Raw genomic sequence first — 10,553 nt, 5'->3', positions numbered from 1 at the left:
CGGCTGCAAAGAATATAATCAATCTGATTTTGGTTTTGACCATCTGGTGATGTCCATGTGTAGAGTCTTCTCTTGTGTTGTTGGAAGAGGGTGTTTGCTATGACCAGTGAGTTTTCTTGGCAAAACTCTATTAGTCTTTGCCCTGCTTCATTCCGTATTCCAAGGCCAAATATGCCTGTTACTCCAGGTGTTTCCTGACTTCCTACTTTTGAATTCCAGTCCCCTATAATGAAAAGGACATCTTTTTGGGGTGTTAGTTCTAAAAGGTCTTGTAGGTCTTCAAAGAACCATTCAACATCAGCTTCTTCAGCATTACTGTTTGGGGCAAAGACTTGTATTACGGTGATATTGAATGGTTTGCCTTGCAGATGAACAGAGTTCATTCTGTCGTTTTTGAGATTGCATCCAAGTACTGCATTTCAGACTCTTTTGTTGACCATGATGGCTACTCCATTTCTTCCTGCCTGCAGTACTAGATATAATGGTCATGTGAGTTAAATTCACCCATTCCAGTCCATTTTAGTTCACTGATTCCTACAACGTTGACGTGCACTCTTGCCATCTCTTGTTTGACCACTTCCAATTTGCCTTGATCATGAACTTGACTGGAGAAGGCAATGGCAACCCACTCTGCTACTCTTGCCTGGAAAATCCCATGGGCAGGGGAGCCTGGTAGGCTGCAGTCCATGGGGTTGTGAAGAGTCAGACACGACTGGAGCGACTTCACTTTCACGTTTCACTTTCATGCATTGGACAAGGAAATGGCAACGCACTCCAGTGTTCTTGCTGGAGAATCCCAGGGACGGTGAGCCTGGTGGGCTGCTGTCTGTGGGGTTGCACAGAGTCGGACACACTGAAGTAACAGCAGTAGCAGCATGGACCTGACATTCCAGGTTCCCATGCAATATTGCTCTTTACAGCATCCTACCTTGCTTCTATCACCAGTCACATCCACAGCTGGGTATTGTTTTTGCTTTGTCTCCATCCCTTCATTCTTTATAGAGTTATTTCTCCACTGATCTCCAGTAGCATATTGGGCACCTACTGACCTGGGGAGTTCCTCTTTCAGTATCCTAACATTTTGCCTTTTCATACTGTTCACGGGCTTCTCAAGGCAAGAATACTGAAGTGGTTTGCCATTCCCTTCTCCAGGGGACCACATTCCATCAGACCTCTCCAAACCCCCCCATCTTGGGTTGCCCCTCGGGCATGGCTTAGTTTCATTGAGTTAGACAAGGCTGTGGTCTTAGTGTGATTAGATTGACTAATTTTCTGTGAATATGGTTTCATTATGTCTGCCCTCTGATGCCCTCTTGCAACACCTACCATCTTACTTGGGTTTCTCTTACCTTGGGCATTTGTTATCTCTTCACGGCTGTTCCAGCAAAGCATGGCCGCTGCTCCTTACCTTGGATGAGGGGTATCTCCTCACTGCTGCCCTTCCTGACCTTCAACGTGGGTTGGCTCCTCTAGGCCCTCCTGCACTCACGCAACCACAATTCCTTGGACATGGGGTTGCTCCTCCCAGCTGCCTCCTCTGGCACTCTAGGCTGCTGCCCCTGACCTCACACGTGGGGTAGCTCCTTTCGGCCGCTCTTAGTGCACCGGCCGCAGCCGCCTGGGCTAGTTGGCCCCAGGTAAATAGCAGGGAGGAAACACAGCTCCACCCATCAACAGAAAATTGGATTAAAGATTTACTGACTATGGCCTCGCCCATCAGAACAAGATACAATCTCTCCCATCAGGAAACTTCCATAAGCCTCTTATCCTTTTCCATCAAAAGGCAGACAGACTGAAAACCACAATCACAGAAAAGTAACCAATTTAATCACAAGGACCACAGCCTCGTCTAACTCAATGAAACTATGAGCCATGCCTTGTAGGGCCACCCAAGATGTATGGGTCATGGTCGACAGTTCCAACAAAATGTGGTCCACTGGAGAAGGGAACGACAAACCACTTCAGTATTCTTGCCTTAAGAACCATGAATGGTATGAAAAGGCAAAAAGATAACACACTGAATGATGAACACCCCAGGTCTGTAGGTCCCCAATATGCAGCAAGGTCTGATGCTATAAAGAGCAATATTGCATAGGAACCTGGAATGTTAGGTCCATGAATCAATGCAAATTGGAAGTGGTCAAACAGGATATGGCAAGAGTGAATATTGACATTTTAGGAATCAACGAACTAAAATGAACTGGAATGGGTAAATTTAACTCAGATGACCATTATATCGACTACTGTGGGCAAAAATCCCTTAGAAGAAATGGAATAGCCATCATAGTCAACAAAAGAGTCCAAAATGCAGTACTTGGATGTAGTCTCAAAAACAACAGAATGATCTGTTTTTTTCCAAGGCAAACCATTCAATATCATGGTAATCCAAGTTTATGCCCTGACCAGTAATGTTGAACAAGCTAAAGTTCAATGGTTCTATGAACACCTACAAGACATTCTAGAACTAACACCCAAAAAAGATGTTGTTCTCATTTTAGGGGACTGGAATGCAAAAGTAGGAAGTCAAGAAACACTTGGAGTAACAGACAAATTTGGCTTTGGAGTACAGAATGAAGCAGGGCAAAGGCTAACAGAGTTTTGCCAAGAAAACGCACTGGCCATAGCAAACACCCTCTTCCAACAACACAAGAGAAGACTCCACATATGGACATCACCAGATGGTCCACCCTGAAATCAGACTGATTATATTCTTTGCCTCCAAAGATGGAGAAGCTTTATACAGTCAGCACAAACAAGAGATTCCAAGGCAATATTTCATGCAAAGATGGGCTCAATAAAGGACAGAAATGGTATGGACCTAACAGAAGCAGAAGATATTAAGAAGAGGTTGCAAGAATACATAGAATAACTGTACAAAAAATAGCTTCACGACCCAGGTAATCACGATGGAGTGATCACTCACCTGGAGCCAGACATCCTGGAATGTGAAGTCAAGTGGGCCTTAGGAAGTGTCACTACAAACAAAGCTAGTGGCAGTGATGGAATTCCAGTTGAGATGCTGTGAAAATATGCTCTAAAAGATCATGCTGTGAAAGTGTTGCACTCAGTAAGCCAGCAAATTTGGAAAACTCAGCAGTGACCACAGGACTAGAAAAGGTCAGTTTTCACTCCAGTCCCAAGAAAGGCAATGCCAAAGAATGTTCAAACTACTGCACAATTGCACTAATCTCACATGCTAGTGAAGTAATGCTCAAAATTCTCCAAGCCTGGCTTCAACAATACATGAAAGTGAACTTCCAGATGTTCAAGCTGGTTTTAGAAAAAGCAGAGGAACCAGAGATCAAATTGCCAACATCTGCTGGATCATCAAAAAAGCAAGAGGTTTCCAGAAAACATCTATTTCTGCTTTATTGACTATGCCAAAGCCTTTGACTGTGTGGATCATAATAAACTGTGGGAAATTCTTCAAGTGATGGGAATACCAAACCACCTGACCTGCCTCTTGAGCAATCTGTATACATGTCAGGAAGCAACAATTAGAACTGGACGTGAATCAACAGACTGGTTCCAAGTAGGAAAAGGAGTACATCAAGGCTGTATATTGTCACCATGCTTATTTAAATTATGTGCATCACAGAAGAACTGTACAAACTACCACTAGCTTTGTTTGTAGTGATGCTTCCTAAGGCCCACTTGACTTCACATTCCAGGGTGTCTGGCTCCAGGTGAGTGATCACTCCATCGTGATTATCTGGGTCGTGAAGGTATTTTTTGTACAGTTCTTCTGTGTGCATACTTTAAATTATGTACATCATGAGAAATGCTGAGCTGGAAGAAGCGCAAGCTGGAGTCAAGATTTCTGGGAGAAATATCAATAACCTCAGATATGCAGATGACACCACCCTTATGGCGGAAAGCGAGGAAGAACTAAAGAGCCTCTTGATGAAAGTGAAAGAGAAGAGTGAAAAAGTTGGCTTAAAGCTCAACATTCAGAAAACTAAGATCATGGCATCTGGTCTCATCACTTCATAGGTGGGGAAACAATGGAAACAGTGGCAGACTTTATTTTTGGGGGCTCCAAAATCACTGAAGATGGTGACTGCAGCCATGAAACTGAAAGACGCTTACTCCTAGGAAAGAAAGTTATGACCAATCTACACAACATATTAAAAAGCAGAGACATTACTTTGCCAACAATTACTTTGTCTAGTCAAGGCTATGGTTTTTCCAGTAGTCCTGTCTGGATGTGAGAGTTGGACTATAAAGAAAGCTGAGCACGGAAGAATTGATGCTTTTGAACTGTGATGTTGTAGAAGACCCTTGAGAGTCCCTCGGATTGCAAGGAGATCCAACCAGTCCATCCTAAAGGAAATCAGTCCTAAATATTCATTGGAAGGACTGATGTTGAAGCTGAAACTCCAATATTCTGGCCACCTGATGCAAAGGTCTGACTCATTGGGAAAGACCCTGTTGCTGGGAAATATTTAAGGCAGGAGGAAAAGGGGGCAACAGAGGATGAGATGGTTGGATGGCATCACTGACTCAAAGGACATGAGTTTGAGTAAACTCTGGGAGTTGGTGATGGACAGGGAGGCCTGGCGTGCTGCAGTCCATGGGGTCACAAAGAGTCAGACACGACTGAGTGACTCAAATGAACTGATATTCCATCTGCATTCCCCTCCTCTAAGTTCTTGCCCAGTAACGTGGCTTCAACTCTCATATCTATGTGGATGACTCCTAAATCTATATCTGCAGCCCTACCCTATCACACTAACTCCAAATCTGTATCACAGCTGTTTCTTGGACATTTCCACAGAGACATTTAGATGCTGCTTCAAACCCATCAAATGTTAGATTTAACATCTTCTTTTCCAAGTCAGTTCCCAATAAAGTGGGAAAGGAACTTGATATCTATAAAGACAAATATAAATACAAAGTATTATATTTCTCATTCAGTATCAAAGACAACATTGTTTACCCAGGCACCTAGGCCTGGGACTTTGGAGTACTTCTCCAAATCCAGGCACTTACTAAGTCTAAGAGATCCTTCCTTTGTGAGATCTCTTGTATCTGTTCCTTCCTTTCCATTCTCAACAGACTGATGAAGTCTAAATTTTAATCTCTCATCTTACATTGATATTGTTGTGTCTCTCAGCCATGTCTGACTTGTTGTGACCCCATGGACTTTGCCCACCAGGCTCCTCTGACTGTGGGATTTCCCAGGCAAAAAATAGTGAAGTGGGTTGCTATTTCTTCTCTAGGGGATCTTCCCAACCTAGGTACTGAAACCATGTCTCCTGCACTGCAGGCAGATTCTTTACCACTAAGCCACCAAGGAAGCCCCCTCATCTTACAGAAATGAATGCAAAGATGGAAAGCACTTGGCATACTATGGTGATCAAATAGTGTTAGATGCACTTTTAAGTACTAAATATACTCCACTTAGATGCCTTTCTGGTACCTCAAACTCAATATGTTCTTAACTGAATGAATTTCCTTCCCTAAACCAGCTTCTCCCAATATCTGTTGTTGACAGCATAATCTACTCACTCAAGTAAAAAACCCAGGCATGAGTTTTCTTTGAATTTTTTCCCTCTCTTGGTTTCTACATATAATTTCTCATAGCATCTTATCAATTGTCTCTGATATTTCTTTCAATATGTCTCCATCCTTATGTCTTTATGGGCACTGGGCTAAAGAAAAATCTTTTGAGTCAGACATACCTAAACCTGGATTTAGCTCAACAAATTACTGTGAAACCTTGAACAAATTATTTAGCTTTCTTGAATCTCAGTTTTTGCCTCTGTAAAATAGTAATGACATTACCTATGCCTTGGAGTCCCCGCCCCCCACGGATTGAATGAGATTATTGTATGTATAGTATTGATAACAGAGTTTTTATTTAGTTGCTCAGTTGTGTCCTACTCTTTTGCAATCCCATGGAATGCAGCACACCAGGCTTCCCTGTCCTTCACTATATCTTGGAGTTTGCTCAAACTCATGTCCATTGAATCGGTGATGCCATCCAACCATCTCATCCTCATTGTCTCCTTCTCCTCCTGCTCTCAATCTTTCCCACCATCAGGGTCTTTTCCAAAGAGTCAACTCTTCGCATCTCTTGGCCACAGTTTTGGAGCTTCAGCATCAACAGCAGTCCTTCAAATGAATGTTCAGGATTAATTTCCTTTAAGATTGACTGGTTTGATCTCCTTGCAGTCCAAGGGACTCTCAAGAGTCTTATCCAGCACCATACTTTGGAGGCATCAGTTCTTCAACACAGCCTTGTTTATTGCCCAAGACTCACATTGGTACATGACTACTAGAAAAACCATAGCTTTGACTATATGGATGATACCTCTCGAAAATATGTTCCTTTTCACCCCTCACAATTTTCCTCTTCAAATTGCTTAAAATGTAGTCCATTGATTTGAGCTCTTAATGTATGCATTTATAGTTACAAACATACCTCTGAGCACTTGTTTCGCTGCATCCCATAAATTTTGGTATTCATATTTTTCCTTTCATCAATCGCAGTGTATTTTCTAGCTTCTCTAGGATTTCTTCTTTAGCCCAGTAGTTGTTTAAGAATACACTGTTGATTTAATATACCTGTGAATTTCCGTTTTCCTTTTGTTATTGATTTCTAGCTTCAGCCCACTGTTGAGGGAGAAAATACTTTGTATGATTTCAATATTTTTAAATTTATTAAGACTTCCTTTGGAGCCTAACCTGTGGCCTAGGGAATATGTTCAATCTGCATTTGAGAAGAATGCATAGTTTCTTTTTGGGTGAACTGTTCTGTGTATGTCTACTGTGTTTAGTTGAATTACAGAGTTGTTCAAGTTCTCTATTCCCATATTGATTTTCTTTCTAAATATTCTGTCCATTATTGAAAGTGTGATATTGAAGTCTCCAGTTTATTGAAGAACTAATTCTCCCTTTAGTCTGTCAATGTTTACTTCATAAATTTTGAATGTTATTGAGTATATAAATGTTTATAATTGTTATATCCTCTAGCTATGCTGAACTAAACCTTTCACTAATATATAATCCCCTCTCAGTCTCTTGTAACTTTTCAGATTTAAAGTCAGTTTTTTTTCATGGTTTGAAAGGATGCATGCAACCCAATATTCATTGCAGCACTGTTTACAATAAGTAGGCCATGGACGCAAACCAAATGTCCATAGACAGGTGAATGAATAAAGATGGATATGGTACATATATACAGTGGAATAATAGTCATTAAAAAGAATGAAATAATGCCATTTGCAGTAACATTGATGGACCTGGAGATTATCATATTAAGTGAAGGAAGCTTGGTACACTTTATATGCGAAATCTAAAAATTATATATGTACAAAGCAGCTTATTTACAAAGCAGAAACAGACTCACAGACTTAAGAGAATAATTATAGCTACCAAGGAAGATGGGCTAGGGGAGGGACAGATTGGAGTTTGGGATTGACACGTACATGCAGTTATATTTAAAATAGATAACAAGAAATGTCCTAATGTATAGCACAGAGAACTCTTCAATATTCTGTAATAATCTAAATGGGAAAAGAATTTGAAAAAGAACAGATACATATTTAAGTATAACTGAATCACTTTGCTGTACATCTGAAATTAACACAAAATTGTTAATCAACTATGCTGCTGCTAAGTCACTTCTGTTGTGTCCAACTCTGTGCAACCCCATAGACGGCAGCCCACCAGGCTCCCCCGTCCCTGGGATTCTCCAGGCAAGAACACTGGAGTGGGTTGCCATTTCCTTCTCCAATGCATGAAAGTGAAAAGTGAAAGGGAAGTTGCTCAGTCGTGTCTGACTCTTAGTGACCCCACGGTCTGCAGCCTACCAGGCTCCTCTGCCCATAGGATTTTCCAGGCAAGAGTACTGGAGTGGGGTGCCATTGCCTTCTCCATAATCAACTATACTCCAATGTAAAATTAAAAAAAAATAAAGTACTTTTTAATGATATTATTAAAGTTACTCCCGGAGAAGGCACTGGCACCCCATTCCAGTACTCTTGCCTGGAGAATCCCATGGCCGGAGAAGCCTGGTAGGCTGCAGTCCATGGGGTCGCTAAGAGTCAGACACGACTGAGCAACTTCACTTTCACTTTTCACTTTCATACATTGGAAAAGGAAATGGCAACCCACTCCAGTATTCTTGCCTGGAGAATCCCAGGGATGGTGGAGCCTGGTGGGCTGCCGTCTATGGGGTCGCACAGAGTTGGACACGACTGAAGCAACTTAGCAGCAGCAGCAGCAGCAGCAATAGCAGCAGCATAGTTACTCCAGCTATCTTTTGGTTAGTGTTTGCATAAAATTTCTTTTTCCATTCTTTCAATTTCAACTTATTTTTATGTTTGTGTCTAAAGTGAGTACTTGTAAGCAGTATATAGTGGCAACATGGTTTTACCCATTCTGCGGTCTCTGTCTTTTAATTGGTAAGTTTAATCTATTTACACTTAAAGAATTTACTGATAATGAAGGATTTAATTCTGTCATTTTGCTATTAAAATATATATCTTGTATCTTTTTTGTTCCTCTATTCTTCCAATATTGTTTTTTTTGTCTTTGATTAAATTTTTAGTGTAGCATTTTTATTTCCTCTTTGCTTTCTTTTCTGCACATTTTAGTTATGCTATGGAGATTATAGTCAACATCCTAGATACATAATAATTTAATCTGAATTGACACCAAGTTAGCTTCAAGAACCGTACCTTAACTCTGCTCCTATCCAAATTCTTCCCTTCATTTATGTTGTTGTCACAAATTAAATCTTTATATATTTTGTGCTCATTATCATAGATTCATAATTATCTTTTTATGCATTTGTCTTTATAAATCACATAAGAAACAAAAGAGAATTTACAAACCAAAAATACAATGATGTTAGCTTTTATTTTTGCTTATGCACTTTTCTTTACTGGAGATCTTTATTTCTTCATATGACTTTAAGTTGCCATATATTATAGCTTCCTTTCCCTTTAGCTTCCCTGGTGGCTTAGGTGGTAAAGAGTCTGCCTGCTATGTGGGAGACCCTGGTTTGATTCCTGGGTCAGGAAGATGCCCTGGAGAAGGAAATGGCAATCCACTCCAGCACTCTTGCCTGGAAAATCCCATGGACGGAGGAGCCTGACAGGCTATAGTCTATGGGGTTGCAAAGAGTCAGACACGACTGAGCGACTTCACTTCACTTCACTTCATACAATTAAATAAACATACAGAAATGATATTGTGACACATTTTTCTGGAGAAGGAAATGGCAACCCACTCCAATACTCTTGCCTTGAAAATTCCATGGACGGAGGTGCTTGGTGCAGGCTACTATCCATGGGGTCGCAAAGAGTCGGGCACGACTGAGTGACTTGACTTTCACTTTGACTTGACTTTCCCTTTAGCTTGAAGGACTCCTTTTAGGATTTCTTGTAATGGAGGTCTACTAACAACAATTTTTTTTTCGCTTTTGTTTATCTGATAATGTTTTAATTTCTACTTCATTTTTGAAGGATAGTTTTCCTGGTCACAAAATTCTTGGTTAACATATGACTAAGCAATTCCATTCCTAGGATTATACACAAAATAATTGAAAGCAGGCACTTGAGCAAGTATCTGTACAGAGTCAAGAAAACAAATTGAGATGCAAAAACATAATTTAAAAACTAATATAAAGAGCAAGAAACTCAGTAGAATTGCTAAAAATTCAAAGTGATAACAATGAACAAAAATTCTGGGGTAAACAGTTAGTGAAAAGGATAAAGACAAATTAAACTAGTTACAAGATAATAGAAATGGGATCAAAAATAATCTACTAAGAATAATGCTGAAACAGAATGACTTCTATTTATTGTACAATAAAACAGAAAACATATTAGAAGATATAACAATAGAAAAATTCTCTGAAATAATGGAAGAATTGAATTTGCAAATCTAAGGACTATACTTGCTTTTCAACATTTATTTGTAGGCTTTTTAATAATGGATATTCTGATATGGAGATGACACCACCCTTAAGGTAGAAAGTAAAGAGGAAATAAAAAATCTCTTGATGAAAGGGAAAGAGGAGAGTCAAAGTGTTGACTTAAAGCTCAACATTCAGAAAACTAAGATCACTGCATCTGGTCCTGTCATTTCATGGGAAATAGATCGGGAAACAGTGGAAACAGTGTCAGAGTTTACTTTTCTGGGCTCCAAAATCACTGCAGATGGTGATTGCAACCATGAAATTAAAAGACACTTACTCCTTGGAAGGAAAGTTATGACCAACCTAGATAGCATATTCAAAAGAAGAGATATTACTTTGCCAACAAAGGTCCATCTAGTCAAGGCTATGGTTTTCCCAGTGGTCATGTATGGATGTGAGAGTTGGACTATAAGGTAAGCTGAGTGCCAAAGAATTGATGCTTTTGAACTGTGGTGTTGGAGAAGACTCTTGAGAGTCCCTTGGACTGCAAGGAGATCTAACCAGTCCATCCTAAAGGAGATCAGTCCTGGGTGTTCATTGGAGGGAGTGATGCTAAAGCTGAAACCCCAATATTTTGGCCACCTGATGCAAAGAGCTGACTCATTGGAAAAGACCCTGATGC

The sequence above is a fragment of the Capra hircus genome, unplaced genomic scaffold (assembly GCF_001704415.2).
Source record: "Capra hircus breed San Clemente unplaced genomic scaffold, ASM170441v1, whole genome shotgun sequence".
Lineage (NCBI taxonomy): Eukaryota > Metazoa > Chordata > Mammalia > Artiodactyla > Bovidae > Capra > Capra hircus.
Note: the sequence above shows the minus strand (reverse complement) of the source record.